General features: G+C 46.8%; 1 long non-coding RNA gene across 1 annotated transcript; it reads left to right on the top strand.

Moving 5' to 3' along the window:
* Positions 1–14,618: 14,618 nt before the first annotated feature.
* Positions 14,619–20,960, top strand: LOC140422225 (uncharacterized). Its single transcript, XR_011947325.1, has 2 exons — positions 14,619–15,051; positions 16,646–20,960. It is a non-coding gene; the product is annotated as an uncharacterized lncRNA (long non-coding RNA).
* Positions 20,961–22,293: the final 1,333 nt, after the last annotated feature.

Below are 22,293 nucleotides of genomic sequence, written 5' to 3'. Positions count from 1 at the left end.
GGACTGAACCATGTTCACTCTGACAGTTGAGGTATTTTCTGTTGTTGTTAATAATCCCTGTAACTGGGCTGGGAATTTATTATTCTGGATTAATTTCAAATAAATTATCTCCCGTGAGTTTTTCAAGTCCTTGATGTCACCGAAAGGAAAAGGTAGGTTTTAAGCAGAGTGTTGAAGGAGGGGAGAGAAGTGGAGGGGGTCAAGGGAGGGAATTCCAGAGTTTAGGAACCTGGCAGCAGAAGACTGAAAGAGAATCAGCCCTGAATTATGGGGGAGTCGAGTCTCTGGAGGGGGGACTTGAACCCTTCAGCCTCAGAGGCGAGAGTATGAGATTGACTGAGCCACGGTGTTCGGGGAAGTGATATGAAGCCTCAGTCTCATCCTTTCCCTATCCTTTACCCCATTCCAGGAACAGCAAATCGAGCTGAGAAACTGGGCAGTAACTAAAAGGGATAAAGACAAAGGTTACAAAAATAATCCTCTTCCAAAGCGAACAGTTGTAATTGTGGAACTCACTACCACGGGTAGTGGATGAGGTGGATAGTATTGATGTATATCAAGGGTGGCTGGATGAACAGATGAAGGAGAAGAGAAGGATAAGAGTGGTGAGAATGTGGAGCTCGCTGCCACACAGAGTGTTTGAGGTGAACAATACAGGTGTATGTAAGGGGAAGCTGGGTAAACACATGAGGAAGAAAGCTGGAGCTTGATGAAGTAAAGTGGAGGAGTCTCGTGTACAGTATAAATAACAGGGACTGAATGGCCTGGTTCGGGTGCTGTACATTGTGAGCGAAGAACTTGCATCACAGAAGATTCCCACCTCTTCAGCCAATGAAATACTTATTAAAAAAACGTTTTGGCATTTGATGTGTTAAAAACTTTGTTTGAGATGCGGTGTTTTAACATGGAAAACATGCTCAAGTTTAGGGTGGGGATCTTAATGTTGAAACAGCGCCACGCTTATAAATGTAAAAATAGCGAGGATCAGAGGGGAGGGGCTAAAGATCAGGAAATAGCCAAGTTAAAACCTGCCCAGAATGCAGCAGAATGGGCTGAGCAAGCTGATACTGAGCTGAAAGGGACCAGGGTCTGGACAGACTCTGAACTAAAGAGGTTTGTGTACACACAGATATTGATCTGAAGCACTTTTTGTATTCACAGACCCTGAAGCAGATAATTCCAAGTCGTCCTAAGGGAATTTCAGGTGGTGCTGTTCCCATGTGTTTGCTGCCCTTGTCCTTCATGACAGTCAAGGTTATGGGTTGGGAAGGTGATGTTGAAGGAGGCCTGGTGAGCTCATAGATGATAGAATTTACAGTGCAAAAGGAGGCCATTCAGCCCTTCGAGTCTAAACCGGATCTTGGAAAGAACACCCCACTTAAGCCCATGCCCCCACCCTATCCCCATAACCCAGTAACCCCACCTAACCTTTTTGGACACTAAGGACAATTTACTTTGACCAATCCACCGAACCTGCACATCTTTGGATTGTGGAGGAAACCAGAGCACCCGGAGGAAACCCACGCAGACACGGGGAGAATGTGCCGACTCTGCACAAACAATGACCCAAGCCTGGAATCGAACCTGGGACCCTGGAGCTGTGAAGCAACTGTGCTAACCACTGTGCTACCGTGCTGCCCTTACCACTATGCTGCCCGAACCACTGTGCTACCGTGCTGCCCCTATTACTGTGCTAACATCCTGCCCTATCACTGTGCTACAGTGAAATATCTTATAGATGGTACACACACTGCCACCATTGTGCTCAGGATGTCAAGAGAGTCACTGTTTCAGATGGTGAATGGGGTACTGAACAAGCAGATGCTTTGTCCTGTATAAAACATGATGTGGAGATGCCAGCGTTGGACAGGGGTGGCATAGTGAGAAGTCTCACAACACCAAGATAAAGTCCAACAGCTTTATTTAAAATCACAAGCTTTTGGAGCACTTCACCTGATGAAGGAGCAGTGCTCCGAAAACTTTTGATTTCAAATAAACCTGTTGGACTTTAACCTGGTGTTGTGAGACTTCTTACTGTATAAAACAGACTCCATAATTTGAATAAGACTGGCTGATAATTAATAATTGTTGTCGGAAAGGACTGTGACCGAGAAAACATAACCAATTTAGTCCACTTGAAAAAAAATCTGCTCTTCAAAGATATATTGGAAGAAATCCCATTTGATGTTTGTAGTTGAATTTATTGCCTCAGCAGCTCACTCAGATACCGGATTGGGAAAGGCATTGATTGGGCAATATTGGAAACAATGATCTGAAATGTTCTGTGAGTGAAACATTTTCTCTTGAACCCGGAATGGACAATGTCAGAGTTAAAGGCAATACCAGGCTAATGGGTGGGCTCGGCTGGTCTGTGTGAATTAGATGGTTGATCAGACTGTTCATGAACAGGTACTTGGTATTTGGGAGTAGTCGAGGAGTTCAAGTGGCTGTCTTCAATAAAGCATTAATTGCATTTGGACAGCACATTAAAAAAAAAAAATTAGAGTACCTAATTATTTTTTTCCAATTGAGGGGCAATTTAATGTGGCCAATTCACCTAACCGGCATATCTTTGGATTGCGGGGGTGAACCCACGCAGACACAGGGAGATTATGCAAACTCCACACAGTCAACTTGGGCTGGGGTCGAACCAAGCTCCTCAGCGCTGTAGGCAGCAGTGTTAACCACTGTGCCACCGTGCCGCCCTATTGGTCAGCACATTTGACTTAATAAAAAAATGCCAAGGATTTTCCAGGAACATTGTAAAACAAAGTTTCACGAAGGTTGTCGAAGATCATGATGTGACACAAAATACTGCTCTCAGAAATTCTACATCTCATTCCCCCACATATTCTCTCCTTCCTATTCATTTCAACGCTAACTCATTCCACTATCCTCCTGCTTTTCCCCAAAATCTCCTCCCCTGAAGGCGCTGACACTCGAGTTCAGTTTCACACTAAACTATTGCCCTCCCCAATATTTCACCCACGTGTCTAACCTTTACATATTAAGTTAACAAACTGTTTTGTTAAGGGGCGCCACAATCAAATCCACTGACTACCCATATGTACTGTGTGTCAGGGTGGAGTCATCCCCCCCCCCCCCCCCCCCCCCCGGCCACACACCACACACACACACACATTTCATCCCATGCCAAGGAGTTTGGAGACTGGAAACAGGATGGGTAATGGCGGTTACAGCTCCCATAGCCCACCGCGGGGACGAAACCGGTCTATTCGCCGCGCGGGCGGCCCGGACTGCCCATGTCCATGGGAGCGATGGGGAGCTGCGCATGTGCAGAAAGATCCCACCTCCTGACCATTCAGCTGAGGTGTTGACCAATGGGAATAGTTGGAGGACCGGAAGGTCTCTGGTTCTGAAGGAAAAGGAAGTGATTCCAGTGTGCAGATTCTGGAAAGGTTGGGCCAGGTCTCTCAGTAAGTTCACGGATTGTGTGAAAATTGGTGGTGGTAAATAGTGAGTAGGCTAGCCTTTGGTTACAGGAGGATAATAATAATCTATTATTGACAAAAGTAACCCTGCAGCGTCCATCCAATCCAGAAAGTTCCAGATCATGATCAATCACAACCCCGTATATTTTAACCAACTGGAACAATCCGATACATCAAACACAATTTTAGTCCTGTTACATATTTCCGATAGGCTAGCAGCCTGCATGAAGATTTTCATCTCTCTATGATGAGTGAGCAGTGAGCAGGGATCTGTCAATCAGCCTGAATCAGCACCTTCTGGAGAATTGGGAGGGTGAATATTAGATACAGCAGAGTGAGAGTGGAGGGGGTGTGTGTGGGATGTAGATTTACAGATTTGGGGAAATGAGAGAGGACCATCGAAACCAGAAAAGTTCTGAATTCCGATCCTGTACTGACAGTGATGTCTTTTGTAAACTCCTTTTACAGGATATCAGAAGAGGAAGAATTACAGACAGAAATCTCAAACCAAACCTCACGTCTCGATTTGACTGATTCACTCAATTCACCGGGACTTGAATATCTTCGGCCTTTGAATTGAGAAGGAAAAAGATTTGTCTATTCTTTCTGCTTCAGATGGATTTAACCATCAGTGTGATTGGAAAATCATCGAGACACGCATACCTGAGGGAGAGTGTTCCAGAGTACTGACTGAAAAGAGCGTTAACCAGTTACACAGCCTGAAAAAAACAGCGGGGAGTGACCATACCCGAGTTCGGTGGGAGCCTTCAACTGATCGTCCAACCTGGAGAGACACAAGGACACCAGCACCATGGAGAAACCTTGGAAATGTGGGAACTGTGGGAAGGGATTCAGATTCCCATCAGCACTGGAAACTCATCGACGCATTCACACTGGGGAGAGGCCGTTCACCTGCTCTCAGTGTGAGAAGGGATTTGCTAAGTTATCTAACCTGAAGAAGCACCAGCCAGTCCACGTCGGGGAGAAGCCATTCACCTGCTCCACGTGTGGGAAGGGGTTCAGTACTTCTTCCAGACTGCTGACACACCAACTAGTTCACACTAGGGAGAGACCGTTCAGCTGCTCTCACTGCACAAAGATGTTTCGAATCTCATCCCATCTGCTGACACACCAGCTCCTGCACACCGGAGAGAGGCCGTTCACCTGCTCTCAGTGTGGAAAGGGATTCACTCAAATAAGCAACCTACAGGCACACCAGCGAGTTCACACTGGGGAGAGGCCGTTCACCTGCTCTGACTGTGGGAAGGGATTCACTCGGTTATCCCACCTGCAGAGACACCAGCGAGTTCACACTGGGGCGAGGCCATTCACCTGCTCTGACTGTGGGACAGAATTCACTTGGTTATCCCACCTACAGACACACCAGCGAATTCACACTGGGGAGAGGCCGTTCATTTGCTCTGACTGTGGAAAGAGATTCACTCAGCTACCCAATCTGCAGGCACACCAGCGAATTCACACTGGGGAGAGGCCATTCACCTGCTCTGAATGTGGGAAGGGATTCACTCTCTTAGCCACGTTGCAGGCACACCAGCGAGTTCACACAGGGGAGAGGCCATTCACCTGCACCGTGTGTGAGAAGGGATTCACTCGGTCAACACTTCTGCTGAGACACCAGCAAGTTCACGAGTGAAGAGAGGGGTTGGATTATGCTGTTATTACTGCTGTTAATCACATCCAGGACTGAACCATGTTCATTCTGACACTTGGTGAAGTGGGAGGGTCGGAGAGTTTCTTTCTGCTGGATTGGCCGATCTCACAACTTTGCTTCCAGTGGGTTGATGCTCTTTGAGCCTGGGAGAGCGCATTTCCACTGAATTGATCCACAAAAATTGATGAAGGACATTTATTTTATCCTGAATAATAATAGTGTTTTCCCCCCATTACAGGTAGATCTAAAATAAATACAGAAAGAACTGGAAAAACGCAGCAGGTCTGGCAGCATCTGTGAGAGAGAAACAGAGTTAACGTTTCACGTCCAATGTAACTCTACTTCAGAACTAAAGAGAGGGAGAAATGTGATGGGTTTGATGCTGGTGAGAAAGGGGGAGGGTCAGGGAGAACAAAAGGGAAAGTCAGGGATTGGTGAGATTAAATGACAAAAATGTCCTGGAATGACTTCCAGTGGAGGCCATGAATTTATCGGCTGCACACAAGGTGGCTGCATCTTGGAAGCTTGGATTTCTGGCCCTTTCTGCCCAGTTAATGGCGACTTAGTTTGTATAAAGTGCAGAATAAGTGGAGGGAAGTGGTTTCTCCTCCAAAGTGGAATATCAGCAGGTTACAACACCCGGCAAAAGTTGAGTAAAGCCTTGGCTTGAGATGGAGGATCTGTGTGGTGCAGCAACTGAGAGTATGGTGGAGTTGGAGGATGTTTCGGCAGCATCGGAAAGAGATGCAAGAGAACTGGTCCAGGGTGATTGAGGAAGCAGTAGCCCCTCTTCGTGGGACTTTGGAGTGGGTTGTGGAGCGCCTGGAGTCAGAAGGTGCAATGATCCGAGAGGTGGAAAGGATGGTGTTGGATCACAGTGATCAGATTGTGTTGCTGGAGGCAGAGATAGTGATGCTGGGAGAGGCCTGCAAGGTGCTGAGGGCGAAGGTGGACGACCAGGAGAATCAGTCCAGGCGACAGAATCTGTGAATTGTAGGTCTGAGGAAGGGGTGGAGGGAACGAGTGCCACGGGCTATGTATTGAAAATGTTCACGAAGCTGGTTGAGAAGGGGGTCTGCGATAAGGCCCCGGAGGTGGATCGGGCTTCCCAATCATTACAACGGAGGCTGAGAGCTGGTGAGCCACCGTGGGCAGTGATCGGCCGGATGCACAAGTTCCAGGAGAAGGAGAGGATTCTGAGGTTGGTGAAGTCAATGTGAGACTGTAGCTGGGAGGGGAATCTGATCCGGATCTACCAGGACATTGGGGCTGACCTGGCCAAATGGCAGGCGGGTTTTAACAGAGCTCAGGTGGCGCTCTTTTGACCAAGCTCCGGTTTGGGGTGTTGTACCCGGACAAACTCTGGGTGACTTTCGCAAGGGCAAACGGCATTATTTTATGATGCCAGAGGAAGCGGATGACTTTGTCAAGGAGCTTGGGTTGGGGGAGGACTAATGGTGGGATCGTTCTGTCTCGACGTGTATATACAAGTTTTGTAAATGTTATGTTGTTTTGTGCATGTTATGACTCAAGCTCGTATGGGTGGGTTCTTCCCGGAGGTTGAGGACAGATGTGAGAGGTACAGGAGGGGGCCTGTCAATCATGTTCACATGTTTTGGGTGTGCCCGAAGTTGGGGGATTCTGGCCATTGATTTCCGAGACCCTGCCGGAAGTGTGGGGGTGACGATGGAGCCGTGCTCTTTGGTGGGGCTTTCTGGTGTTTCAGATCTGCCAGAGCTGCTGGAGGGGAAGTGGGTCTTCACCACTCTGATTGCCCGGTGGCGAATCTCACTGGGTTGGAGGTCGGTCGCCCCACCGAAGGTATTCGCATGGTTGGGGGATTTGGCGGAATTTCTACAGTTGGAGAAGACTAAGTACGTTCTCCGAGGGTAAAGAGGGTTCTACGTAAGATGGAGGGTCTTTCTGTCTCTATTTGAGGATCTGTTTGTCGCCGGGGTTGGGGGGGGGGGGGGCAGCAGTTGGGAAAGGAATGTTGGGGTAGTTTAGGGAAGAAAAGGGGGAAAATGACAAACTGTTTGAAAGCCAATGGTATTCGGTTGTTTGTATAATTGATTGTGTTTGGAATAAAATACATATATTAAAAACGCGAACTAAAAGTCGAATGATCTTGTCCATTGTTGGTAGAAAAAACCCATCTGGTTTACTAATTCCCTTTAGGGAAGGAATCTGCCTCCTTACCTGGTCTAGACTACGTGTGACTCCAGATCCACAGCAATGTGGTTGACTCTGAAATGGCCCAGCACAAAGCTGTAAGAATCCGCAAGGATGTTTATTCCATAGAATGGAATTCTACAGTCCCAGAAGGGGACCATTCGGCCCATCGAGTCTGCACCAACCGTACCCAGAGCAGCTACCTCAGTCTATTCCCCCGCCATATCCCCATAAACCCACTTAACCTGTATATCTTTGAACTGTGAGAGGACTCCAGAGCGATGGAGGAAACCCATGCAAACACGGGGAGAATGTGCAAACTCCACACAGACAGTCACCCAAGGCTGGAATTGAATCCAGGTCCCTGGCACTGCGAGGCAGGAATGGTATTATGAATGAAACCGGACTATTTGCATGCCAGACATCAAAAGCAGCAATCAATAGACAGAGCTAAATGATCCAACAACCAATCGATCAGATTTGAGCTCTGCAGTCCTGCAAGTAACTTTGAGCCACACAAATGCCAGGCAATGACCACCTCCCTCATGAGAGAATCTAACCACCTCCCCATGACATTCAATGGCATTACCATTGCTAAATACCCCACTATCAACATCTTGGGGGTTACCATTGACCAGAAACTGAACTGGACGAGCCATATAAATACTGTGGCTACAAGAGTGGGTCAGAGGCTGGGAATCCTGCTGTGAGTCACTCACCTCCTCATTCCTGAAAGCCTGTCCATTATCTCGAGTTCAGGAGTGTGATGGATCACTCTCCAGTTACCTGGCTGAGTGCATCTCCAAAATTAAATAAGGTCGGCACCTTCCAAGACAATGCAGCTTGTTTCACTGGCACCCACCCACAAACATTCACTCCCTCCACCACCCAAGGCACAGGAGCAGAAGTGTGTGTACCATCTAGAAGATGCACAGCAGGAACTCACCAAGGCTCCTCAGGCAGTACCTTCCAAACCCATGACCACTACCATATAGGACAAGGACAGCAGACACATGGGAACAGCACCATGTGGATGTTCCTCTCCAAGCCACACACCATCCTGATCTGCAAATATATTGCTGTTCCTTCAGTCGCTAATAGCACAGTGGATATACCAACATCACATGGACTGCAGTGGTTCAAGAAGGCAGCTCACCACTACCTTCTCTAAGGAAACTAGGGATGTTCAATAAATGCTGGGTCTAGCCAGCAAGGCCCACATCCTGTAACTATATGTATTTTTTAATTTAAAAATTCAGTTGGGCCAATAATGGACTTGGGAGAAATAATACAAGTAAGAAGTGCTCACAAGTTGAACGGGGGTAAAGAGAGAGTTGGAGAATCTTTTACGTCCATGTTTCATCTACTCCTTGAAACATCTGTCCCACTGTACCAGTAACCAAGAACTCACAGCGCTCCTTCAGGAGACGAAAAGATCGAGTAGATGTTACCCCAGGTGGAGCCAGAACAGTACTGGAAAATAACGGAGTGAAATTGAGTGAGGGGTCAGAGAGAGAGTTCTCCTCTCCCTCAAGGTGTGGAGTGTAAGAATCCTGGGGGACTCCCTGCTTCGGGTTTTCTTGCTAATTAGTGAACATTAAATTAAATTCTATGACTGGCTGTGGATTTATTTTGAATTTGATTGTTCCACTCCTGTTTTTATTCCTGTTGAGATTACGCTCTGGGTAAGGATGGTTGACAGGTGACAGGATGGGAAATTGTGGTTTGGGTCTTCGCTGACCAAATGTTTTATTGATCCGAAAGGTGTAAAAGGGACCAAACTCCAGCAGAAATCGAACAGAGCTGAGAACAGACAACTTGCTGTGTGGGAACAGGGAGATAAACAGATCCCAGAGGACAGAGAAAACAAGAATGCCTGGAATCCTAGACAACACCCTGAGTGTCAAGGCCATCATGTTTTCACTGCTTGACATGGGAATGCTGACTCCCTGTACTGGGGACGGAGCGTGGGGAAGACAATTGTTTGCGAGTTTGATGTGGCTTGAGCGGGTACAGATGGTTCAATGGCAGGTTTTGTAATTGGTCCGTTCAAATGTTAGCTCAGCAATGATTGGGTTAAATCAGTCTCCACAGACTTTGTGATGTAATAAAGTATAAGAAGGGATTCCCCGAGCACAGAGATTTGTTGCGGTTTTACATATTCCACTGACTGGGACCATGGCATCTGGGGCAGAGCAGGGAGCATTTACCTGGAGATGGTGCTTCTACCCAGAGTATAATGGTAATGCTGCTGCACTTTGATACAACTGCTCAGACATTAGCATGTGTCAGCTACTGAATAAAATCTAACCGCTGTCCCCAATAAGGGTTATCACTGTGAATCATTCCCGAATTTGGGAAAGAGGGATAAAGGCTGTATTGACTCCCGGAAGCCCATTGTCTAACATCGCTGTGTCAAAAATAAAATCTCATCTGTCCCTCTGGCTCCTTTGTCAATTACCTTGGAGGGACTCACTTTCTGTTAAAAGAGTCTGTCAGGGACGGCATGGTGATGCAGTGGTTAGCACTGCTGCCTCATGGCGCTGAGGACCCGGATTCGATCTCAGCCCCAGGTCACTGTCTTTGTGGAGTTTGCACATTCTCCCAGTGTCTGCATGGGTCTCACCCCCACAACCCAAAGATGTGCAGGGTAGGTGGATTGGCTCTGCTAAATTGCCCCTTAATTGGATAAAACATAATTCGGTACTCTAAATTTATTTTTAATAAGAGCCTGTCAACCCTTCTCACCCACTTTCCCAAAAGTGCATCAATCTAATCATGAAAAGTCTCAAAAATCAACATTTTTATAACAAATGTTAATTAATGAAACAAACAAGGTGAGAAAGACAAAATGACTTGAGGATCAAAGACAACCAGAGTAAAGAATGTTCACAATGTTCAGGATCCAAATTGTTTCTCTTTGGTTCCTCTGTACCCTGTTCCCGTGACTCCCTGCTTTGGACATGAGAACTGAACCCTGTGGGTCACGATACCAAAGCCCCCCCCCCCACATTGTCCCAAACCTTGTGCCCTGATTGGTAGAGCCCCATTTCCAGTCCATCCTCCAGCGCCTTCCTGTCTCTCTGCTGGTGAGGTGCCCATGGTAATGTGATAGGAGGATGTATTCGATCTATAATCAATAGGGAGTGTGTGGGGAACAGTGATTTATAGTTTGAGAGGGAAAAGTATGTTCTCTGATGACTAGAATTGTCAGTTCTGGATTTCTACCCTTTACTTACAGCGATGTCCTTTGTAATCACCTTTCCCAGGCGATGAGCAGAGAGGTTTTGCAGACAGGAAACACAAACCAAACATCCCTATTCTGAGCTGTGTCATAGAGGAATCATGGAATTTACAGTGCAGAAGGAGGCCATTTGGCCCATTGAGTCTGCACCGGCTCTTTGAAAGAGCACCCTACTTAAGCCCATGCCTCTACCCTACCCCTTTTACCCAGTAACCCCAGCTAATCTTTTTTGAACACTAAGAGCAATTTATCATGACCAATCCATCTGACCTGTACATCTTTGGACTGGGAGGAAACCGGAGCACCCGGTGGAAACCCACGCAGACACGGGGAGAAAGTGCAGACTCCTCACAGAGAGTGACTCAAGCCGGGAATTGAACCTGGGACCCTGGAGCTGAGAAGCAACTGTGCTAACCACTGTGCTACCGTCCTTTTAGATTGGACACTATACTAGTCAGTAACAAAAATATGTAATTAAATTGAGTTCAGACAGAGATCTGCATGAACTGACACCACTTTGTTGACAGATTAACAGAGTAATCACTATACTTGAATCAATGTTATTCACTTTTGGAATTAAATGAATTAAGGGTCAGATTAACCATATCACCCCCAGTATCAGATAGGTCTGTTTTTTACAGAACAGGGTTAAACCCAGTGTCCAATATTAGAGGTCTCTGTGGCTGTTGGATGCCTGGTTTCACTGTACAGCTGACAAGCCCACAGCTTCAGTGAACTCGTCTACCCAGGGTCTGTTTCTAAACCCTCATCACAGCATATTACCTGCTTAGCTATTTATATATGGTCAGACAGCGAACAAATAGCTCAACCAGAAACTATGGTTCTTCTTTCTACTGATTCCAGCTCCTACAAGGAGTGACAGCATCTCCAGCCCTCAGCTCTGTTGCTGGGCTGTCATTGACATGAGCAATGGAGAGACAGAAGTTGCCTGAGGCTCAATGGGAAGTTGAAACTTGTAGCTCTAAATCAACTGTGTAAGATTTCTGAACAGATCAGTAACTTTAAATGATAAATTCTAAACCCAGTGAACAAATTAAAGAGTCATAAGGCAAAAACTTCAGATTTTATAACTTTTACTGCAAAAAACTAGAAGCAACAGTGCCTAAACACTGTTTTTATTAGGAATGTATCTCTTAAACTATAAATAGACTTTGCCCTTTTACTTTTTTTGAAATTTTAGAGTACCCAATTTATTTTTTCCAATTAAGGGGCAATTTAGCAATACCAGTTTACCTACCCTGCACATCTTTGGGTTGTGGGGGTGAAACCCACGCAAACACGGGGAGAATGTGCAAACTCCATACGGACAGTGACCCAGAGCCGGGATCAAACCTGGGACCTCGGCGCCATCAGGCAGCAGCACTAACCACTGTGCCACCATGCTGCCACTTTGCCCCTTTACTTTAATGGGGTAATGCCCGCATTGGACTGGAGTGAGCACAGTAAGAAGTCTTACAGCACCAGGTTAAAGTCCAACAGGTTTGTTTCGAATCACTAGCTTTCGGACAGCTCCTTCCTCAGGTGAATGAAGAGGTGGGTTCCAGAAACATACATAGACAAAGTCAATGATACAAGACGATACTTTTGAATGCGAGTCTTTGCAGGTAATTAAGTATTTACAGGTCCAGACGGAGTGACTGGAGAGAGGGATAATCACAGGTTAAAGAGGTGCGAATTGTCTCAATCCAGGACAGTTGGTAGAATTTTGCAAGCCCAGGCCAGATGGTGGTGGGGGGGGGGGGGGGGGGGGGGGTGAATGTAATGTGACATGAATCCAAGGTCCCGGTCAAGGCCGTACTCGTGTGTGGAACTTGGCTAAAAGTTCCTGCTTGGCGATTCTGCATATACGCGCGTCCTGAAGGCTGCCTTGGAGAGGCTACTCCCACTTAATAATAATAATAATCTGCATTTTTGTCACAAGTAGGCTTACATTAACACCACAATGAGGCAGCACGGTGATACAGTGGTTAGCACTGCCGCCTCATGGCGCCGAGGTACCAGGTTCGATCCCGGATCTGGGTCACTGTCCGTGCGGAGTTTGCAGTCTCCCCGGTTTGAGTGGGTTCGCCCCCTCAACCCAAAGATGTGCAGCCTAGGTGGATTGGCCACGCTAAATTGCCCCTGAATTGGAAAAAATGAATTGGGTACTTTAAATTTTAAAAAACCACACAGCAATGAAGTTACTGTGAAACTCCCCATGTCGCCACATTCTGGCGCCTGTTAGGGTACACTGAAGGAGAATTTAGAATGTTCAATTCACCTAACAGCACGTCTTTCAGGCATTTTAGAACGAGAGGTAATAGTCTTAGGATAAGATGGGCAGCATGGTAGCACAGTGGTGATCACAGTTGCTTCACAGCTCCAGGGTCCCAGGTTCGATTCCGGCTTGGGTCACTGGCTGTGTGGAGTCTGTATGTTCTCCCTGTGTCTTCGTAGGCTTTGTACGGGTGGCCTGGTTTCCTCCCACAGTCCAAAGATGTGCAGGTTACGTGGATTGGGCATGTAAAAGGTAGATTGGCCATGATAAATTGCCCTTAGTGTCCAAAAAGGTTAGGTGGGTTTACTGGGTTACAGGGATGGGGTGGAGGCATGGGCTAGGGTGGGGTGCTCTTTCCAGGGGCTGGTGCAGACTCGATGGGCTGAATGCCCTCCTTCTGCACTGTAAATTCTATGATTCCACCGGGTGCTTCAGTTTCCTCCCACAAGCCCCGAAGGACATGCTGTTAGATAATTTGGACTTTCTGAATTCTCCGTGTGCCCAACAGGCGCCAAAATGTGGCGAGTTGGGCTTTTCAGAGTAACTTCATTGCAGTGTTAATGTAAGCCTACTTGTGACAATAAATATTATTTTTAAAAAGTGGTAGCAAATTCCAAAGAGTTGAGGAGAAGCTTCTTCTCCCAAAGGGCTGTGAATCTGTGCAATTCACTACCCCAGAGTGCGGTGGAGCTGGGACAGTAATTTTAGGGAGGAGTTCGACAGATTTTTAATCGGGGTTGAAGGGTTATACTCGATGGGCCAAATGGCCTCATTCTGCTCCTATATCTTATGAATTTATGAAAGGGGGAGACATTGATTTCCTCCCAGATGTTGCCCAGAGGAGAATGTTTTAGTCTGAAACTTATTGTCCAACCTCCACATTATGACATCGCAAAGGAACTCGGCCTCTAAATCAACCAATAGGAATGAGTCCGCTCTGGGGTGACGTCACTTGCCAGCGCGCAGACGCGGGAGCCCCGCCCCATCCATTGTTCCCCATCCCCCACATATCCTCGAGACAAGGTTCCCAGGCAAACGGCTGACAGTTCCGACCGTCGATGGTTTCCACAGCCCCTCACCCGGGTCTGCGCATTTCTAAGGGAAGGGGAAACTGCGCATGTGTAGGGGAGCTCACTTCTGCTGACCTTCCTGCTGAGGTGTTGACCAATAGGAAGATTGGAGGACCGGAAGGATTCTGCTCCTCCACCAATCACAGCTCCCCCATTGTCTCAATGCGGAAGCTGGACATGGTGTTTTCTGCCGAGCAAAGCTGTTGTTCCCCCAACGCTGAATGAGCTTGAGCTGCACACAGACTCCTGTCGCCAACATCTGTTAGGATAACACTTTCTTTTCTCCCTCTTTCCATTTCTTGTCTCATTCTGACCTTCAACTGGTGACTTGCAGCAACTAAAGGGAAAGGAAGTGAATCCAGGGAGGGTGCAGACTCTGCAAAGCTTGGCCCAGGTCTCTCTCTCTCTCTTAAAGACATTGACATCCTTTGCTCCCTCAGCTTGACACATTTATTTGTCTGGCTAAAATGATGATCTCTTTCCTAATGTTCACATTTAAAGGGCTAGTTTCCCCAGGAGATGGCTGACATGAAAGGGAACAGTAAACAGGACAAATCAAACCCAACCAATTACTTCCCTGTCGGAATACACTCCACCATCAGCAAAGTGATGAAAGGAGTCATTAACAGCGCTATCAAGTGGTACTTACTCAGCAAAACCTGCTCACAGACGCTCAGTTTGGGTTCCGCAGGGTCACTCAGCTCCTGACCTCATTACAGCCTTGGTTCAAACATGGTCAAAATAGGTGAGAGTGACTGCCCTTGGTATCAAGGCAGTATGAAATGAAAATCGCTTGTCACAAGTAGGCTTCAATGAAGTTACTGTGAAAAGCCCCTAGTCGCCACATTCCAGCGCCTGTTCGGGGAGGCTGGTATGGGAATTGAATCGTGCTGCTGGCCTGCTTGGTCTGCTTTAAAAGCCAGCGATTTAGCCCAGTGTGCTGAACCAGCATTTGACCGAGTATGGCATCAAGGAGCCCCAGCTAAACTGGAGTCAATGATAATCGGGGAAAATTCTCCGCTGTTTGGAGTCATACCTGGCACAAGGGAAGATGGTTGTGGTGGTTGGAGGTCAATCATCTCAGCTCCAGGAGTTCCTCAGGGCGCACTCCTTGGCCCAGCCATCTTTCGCTGCTTCATCAATGACCTCCCTTTCATGATAAGGTGAGAAGTGGGGATGTTTGTGGATGACTGCACAATGTTTACCACCATTCGTGACTCCTCAGATAATGAAGCAGTCCATGTCCAAATGCAGCATGACCTGGACAGTATCCTGATGTGGGCTGATAAGTGGAAGTTACATTTATGCTACACGAGTGTCAGGCAATGACCATCTCCTACAAAGGAGGATCTAATCACCGCCCCTTGACATTCAGTGGCATTAGTATCGCTGAATCCTCCACAACCAACATCCTGAGGGTTATCATTGATCAGAAACTGAACTGGACTAGCCATATTAATGTGTTGGCCACCAGGGCAGGCCAAAGACTACAGCGAGTAATGCACCTCCTGACCCCCAAAGCCTGTCCACTATATACAAGGCACAAGTCAGGCGTGTAATAGGATAATCACCACTTGCCTGGTTGAGTGTAACTCCAATAACACTCAAGATGCTGCTCTACACCATCCAGAACAAAGCAGCCTGCTTGACTGCTCCCCATTCCACGAATATTCAAACACGCCACCACCGACGAACAGTGACAGCCGTGTATACCATCTACAATGTGCACTGCAGTAACTCACCAAGGTTCCTCAGACAGCACCTTCCAAACCCACAACCACTACTATCGAGAAGGCCAAGAGCAGCAGATACCTGGGAACCTCAGTACCTACAATTCAAGGACTGCAGCGGTTCAAGAAGGCAACTCATCACCACCTTCTGAAGGGCAACTAGGGATGGGCAATAAATGCTGGCCTCATCATCGATGTCCACACCCCGTAAAATAATTTTTAAAAATGTTATATCGGACAGATATATATCTAGTGTTATATGGAATGTATTAGATATATTATTGATGGTACAGTAATAAAATACATGTATTATTATTTCTAGTTCTGTAATATAGTACTGTAGCTACATTATCTATTTCCAGTCATACAGTTATTGCAGCACTGACGAAATCCTTTTGGAAACTCAAGTCAGTGCTGACTCTCTGCACAGCAATCCAGTCAGTCCCATTCCCCCTCGATATCCCTGTTCATCTGAAAGCTTATTTTCTTCATATTCTATTTTGAACTATTGATCATCTCAACTTCCACAACACTTGTGGGCAGTGATTTTCCGGTCATGACCACTCCATGATTAAATAAAATTCTTCCTCAGAATCTCCCCATCTCTAATCCGTAAATATACTTAGATGGAGAGTCTCTACTCTTGTACAGGTTGTAATGAGTTTAGATTTGTTGATCAGCATCAATCAGCACCTTCATAAGAATTGGGAGGGGAAGGAAGTGAATCCAGTCTGTATATTACACACATTTATCGTCCAGTAACAGAGACATATATCTGTCTGGCAGCCTCGGTGTCCAGGACAGAAAGCTTGGATCTGTCAATCAGCCTGATTCAGTGCCTTCAGGAGAATTGGGAGGGTGAATATTAGATACAGCAGAGTGAGAATGGAGAGAGAGTGTGTGGAATGGAGATTTAGAGCATTTGAGGGAAAGAGAGAAGAAAGAATGTTCGATAGAAACTAGAATTGTCTGTTCTGAGTTTCTGACCTGTACTGACAATGATGATTTTTGTAAAATATTTTTGCAGGAAGTTCGAACGCGAAGAGTTTGAGGCCGATATCTCAAACTAAATATCACGTCAAGAACTGACTGAGTCACTCAATTCTTGGGAACCGAATATCATCGACCTTGGAATCTAGAAGGCAAAACGTTTGTCTATTCTGTCTGATCAAGAGATTTTAAACATCAGTGTGTCTGGAAAAGCACTGAGACACACACACACACACCCGTGTGAGACTGTTACAGAGCACTGACTGTGGAAAGAGCTTCAACCAGTGATACAGCCTGAAAAAATACTACACCATTCACATCAGGAAGAGACTGTATACGTGTTCTGTGCGTGGACGAGGCTTCAACTGATCGTCCAACGTGGTGAGACGCAAGATCACCTGGACCATGGAGAAACCATGGAAATGTGAGGATTATGGGAAGGGATTCACAGCTCCATTCGGGCCGGAAAGGCATCAACACAGTCACACTGGAGAGAAGCCATTCACCTGCTCTGACTGTGGGAAGGAATTCACTCGGTTATCCAACCTGCAGAGACACCAGACAGTCCACACCGGGGAGAGGCCGTTCACCTGCACTGTGTGTGGGAAGGGATTTACTCAGTTATCCACCTTGAAGGTGCACCAGCGAGTTCACACTGGGGAGAGGCCGTTCACCTGCTCTGACTGTGGGAAGGGATTCACTCAGTTACCCAACCTGCAGAGACACCAGACAGTCCACACTGGGGAGAGGCCATTCATCTGCAGTGTGTGTGATGAGGGATTCACTCAGTTATCCACCCTGCAGAGACACCAGAGCGCTCACACCGGGGAGAGGCCGTTCACCTGCTCTGTGTGTGATAAGGGATTTGCTCAGTTATCCAACCTGCAGACACACCGGCGAGTTCACACTGGGGAGAGGCCATTCATCTGCTCGGTGTGTGATAAGGGATTTGCTCAGTTATCCAGCCTGCTGAGCCACAATGTCATTCACACCAATGAGAGACCCTTTAAATGCTCTGACTGTGGGAGTGGGTTTAAAAGCTGTCCGGTACTGATGATCCACCAGCGCCTTCACACTGAGGAGAGACCGTTCAGCTGCTCTCACTGCGCAAAGAGGTTTAGAACGTCATCCAACCTGATGAAACACGTGCGAGGTCACACCTACCAATGAAGCAGAATACCTGGAGGCCTTGTTCATTGTGGCCGGGGACTTTAACCAGGCCAACCTCAAGAGTGTACTGCCAAAATTCCACCAACACATCTCCTGTCCCAACAGGGGCCCCAACATCCTTGACCACTGCTACACAAACATCAAGGGCATCTCTCGATCCATCCCCCAACCGCACTTCGAAAAATCGGACCACAAGACGGTGCTCCTTCTCCCGGCATACAAGCAGAAACTTAAGCAGGAGAATCCGGTTAAGAAAGTCATGCAGTGCTGGTCCGAGGAAATGGAAGAGCTCCTACGTGACTACTTCGAGTCAGTGGACTGGTCCATATTCAAGAACTCAGCAGTCAACCTAAACGGGTATGCCAGCACCATCACAAACTTCATCAGTAAGTGTGTAGAAGATTGTGTGTCAAAGAAGGTAGTACGTATATTGCCCAACCAGAAACCATGGTTTAATCGGGAGATTCACTTCGTACTGAAGGCATTTAAGGCAGGCGACCCTGACCTATACAAGAAATCTAGGTACGACCTCCACAAAGCCAACAGGGCGTCAAGAAACAATACCAGACTAAGCTAGAATCACAGACTAATGACATGGACTCGCGTCGGTTGTGACAAGGCTTAAACAACATAATGAGCTGTAAAGCCAAGTAGAATCTTCGGCAACAGGGCACCCCTCCCCGACAAATTCAATGCATTCTATGTTCACTTCAACAGGAAACCAACAAACCTTTGTCAACTGCTCCAGCAACCTTGGACACACCCACACTCACCATCACAGCCTGCGAAGTCAGATCGGCCTTCTTGAAAGTGAACCCTCGGTAAGCGGTGGGTCCTGACGGGATCCCTGGTCATGAACCCAGATACTGTGCAGACTGGCGGATGTGTTTCCGGACATCCTCAACCTCTCCCTACTCCGTTCCGAGATTCCCACCTGCTTCAAGAAGACCACCATCCATACCGGTGCCAAAGGAGAACCAGGCAACGACTACCATCCGGTGGCCTTGACATCGATCATTATGATGTGCTTCGAGAGGTTGGCCATGAGACACATCAACTCCAGACCCCCAGAGTGCCTTGATCCACTGCAATTCGCATACCACCGCAACCGGTCCACCGCAGACGCCACTGCCATCTCCCTGGCCCTACACTCATTCCTGGAGCATCTCGACAACAAGGACCTCTATGTCAGACTTCTAGTCATTAACTACTGCTCTGCCGTCAACTCCATAATCCCAGCCAAGCTCATATCAAAACTCCAAAACCTAGATCTTGGCTCCTCCCCCTGCAACTGGATCATCAACTTCCTGAAATGAAAGTGAAAATCGCTTATTGTCACAAGTAGGCTTCAAATGAAGTTACTGTGAAAAGCCCCTAGTCGCCACATTCCGGCACCTGTTCGGGGAGGCTGGTACGGGAATTGAACAGTGCTGCTGGCCTGCCTTTGTCTGCTTTAAAAGCCAGCTATTTAGCCCAGTGTGCTAAACCAGCCCCTGACAGGAATCAGTAAGGATAAACAACAATGCCTCCTCCTTTGCGATAGTCGTCAATAGTAGGGCTCCACAAGGCTGCATACTTAGCTCCCTACTATACTCGCTGTACACACACCACTGTGTGGCAAAATTTGACTCCACCTCCATGTTTGTCGATGACACGGCTGCAGTGGGTCGGATCTCAAACAACAATGAGTCAGAGTACGGGAGGGAGATAGAGCATGGTGTAACAACAACAATCTCCCCAGCAATGTCAGCAAAACTAAGGAGCTAGTCATTTCCTTCAGGAAGCAAAATATCGTACACACCCCTGTTTGCCTCAATGGTGCCGAGGGGGAGATGGTTGCCAACTTCAAATTGCTAGGTGTGCAAATCACCAACAATCTGTCCTGGTCCACCAACATCAACACTACGACCAAGAAAGCACAACAGCGCCTATACTTCCTCAGGAAACTCAGGAAATTCAGCATGTCTACATTGACTCTTACCAATTATTACAGGTGCACCATAAAAAGTATCCTATCTGGCTGCAGCACAGCTTGGTATGGCAACTGCTCGGCCCAAGACCGTAAGAAACTACAGAGAGTCGTGAATACAACCCAGTCCATCACACAAACCTGCCTCCCATCCATTGACTCTGTCATGACTGATATGTTCCCAGTGCCCCGTTCTATCCCTGCAGCCCTGCAGTTTAGTTCCCTCAAATGCCGATCCAATTCCCGTTTGAAATCTTCCATTGTCTTCATTTCCACACAACACCTTCCCCTCACAGGCAGTGAGTTCCAGGTCATTACCATTCGCCACATCAAAATATTCCCCGCCCCTCCAACTCGATTTTCAAATTTGCTGATGAGATCGCCACAGTGGGTCGGATCTCAAACAATGACGAGACAGAGTACAGGAATGGTACAGAGAATCTGGTGAACTGGTGCGACGACAATAATCTCTCCCTCAATGTGAACAAAACAAAGGAGATTGTCATTGACTTCAGGAAGCGTAGTGGAGAACATGCCCCTGTCTACATCAATGGGAATGAAGTAGAAAGGGTCGAGAGCTTCAAGTTTTTAGGTGTCCAGAAAACCAACAACCTGTCCTGGTCCCCCCCATGCCGACACGAAGTTAAGAAAGCCCACCAACAACTCTACTTTCTCAGAAGACTAAGGAAATTTGGCATGTCACCAACCTCTCTCACCAACCTCTACAGATGCACCATAGAAAGCATTCTTTCTGGTTGTATCACTGCTTGGTAATGAACCTGCTCTGCCCAAGACCGCAGGAAACTACAAAAGGTCATGAATGCAGCCCAATCCGTCACGCAAACCAGCCTCCCATCCATTGACTCTGTCTACTATTCCCACTGCCTCGGAAAGGCAGCCAGCATAATTAGGAACCCCACTCACTCCAGACATACTCTCTTCCACCTTCTTCCGTTAGGAAAAAGATACAAAAGTTTGAGGTCACGTACCAACCAACTCAGGAACAGCTTTTTGCCGACTGCCATCAGTCTTTTGAATGGACCTTCCTCGTATTAAGTTGATTTTTCTCTACACCCTAGCTATAGCTGTAACATTATATTCTGCAGTCTCTCCTTCCTTCCCTGTGTACGGTATGGATTGTCTGTAAAGCATGCAAGAAACAATACTTTTTACTGTATACCAATACATGTGACAATAAATCAAATCAAATAAACCTGTCATATTCTTGTCCACCTCTCTCAAATCTCCCCTCAACCTCCTTTGCTCCAAGGTGAACAATCCCAGCCTGACATGAACAAACAAACAGAATAGGTTAATACCTGGGATCAGACGGGAATGTTTAATTTCTGTATGAAAGATACTGGGAATATTGTCCTGGACAATAAATGATTGGAATATTTACCTTGGGTGTGGGTGAATGGAATATATCAATCTGGTATCCTCCTACGTTCTAGTGAAAGTCTGGAATGTGTAGACGGGATGAATAAGTTGATCACTTTCTCTTGGAAATATTGACATGCTTTTAAAAAAAAAATAGAGGACCCAATTATTTTTTCCCAATAAAGGGGTAATTTAGCATGGCCAATCCACCTGCCCAGCACATCCTTTGGGTTGTGGGGGTGAGACCGACGCAGACACGGGGAGAATGTGCAAACTCCTCACAGACAGTGACCTGGGGTCGGGATCGAACCCGGGTCCTCGGCGTCTTAAGGTAGCAGTGCTGACCACCGTGCCACCCAGATATATTTACACCCTGGCCCATGAACTTAATTTTAAAGAAATCCACATTTGAAAGCCCAGATACTACAGGAAATATCACCACCATAACAGGGCAGGTAAGAAAGACACACTCTCTTTGATCTTTTCATCAGAGCATCTGAGAGTTAAGAATATGTGACATGATTTTGGGATACCGGTGAGGATAACCCCCTCATTCCAGGAACCGAGGGAGTCAACCTTCTCTGAACTGCTTACAATGCATTAATCTCATTTCTGAAATAAGGAGACCCAAACTGTACACAGTGCTCTAACCAAAGCCCTGTACAACTGTAGCAAATCATAGCTACATTTATATCAAAGTCCCTTTGCAACAAATGACAATATTCCATTTGCCTTCCAAATCCCTTGCTGTACCTGCAAACTAATTTATTGTGGTTCCTGTACCAGGACACCCAGAAATCTCTGTCCCTCATGCTTCAGCAATCTCTCCCTATTTAAATAATGTTCTGTTTTATTTAACCCTTTCTGCCAAAGTGGACACATTCACATTTTCCCACGTTATGCTCCGTCTGTCAATTTGTTCCCACTCACTTAACCTATTTGTTGTCTTTTGCAGACTCCTTAAGTTCACTTCACAAATTACTTTCCAACCAAACTTTGTGCCATCATCAAATTTAGCCCCCATACATTCAATCCCATCATCCAACTCATTCATATAGATTGTAAAATCGTTGAGGGCCCAGCACTGATCCTTGTGACATTCCACTTGTTGCATCTTACCAACCCAAACGTAACCCATTTATACCTACTCTCTGCTTCCTGTTAGC

Source organism: Scyliorhinus torazame, chromosome 5 (genome assembly GCF_047496885.1).
Source record: "Scyliorhinus torazame isolate Kashiwa2021f chromosome 5, sScyTor2.1, whole genome shotgun sequence".
NCBI lineage: Eukaryota > Metazoa > Chordata > Chondrichthyes > Carcharhiniformes > Scyliorhinidae > Scyliorhinus > Scyliorhinus torazame.
This window is presented reverse-complemented; position numbering and strand designations above follow the sequence as displayed.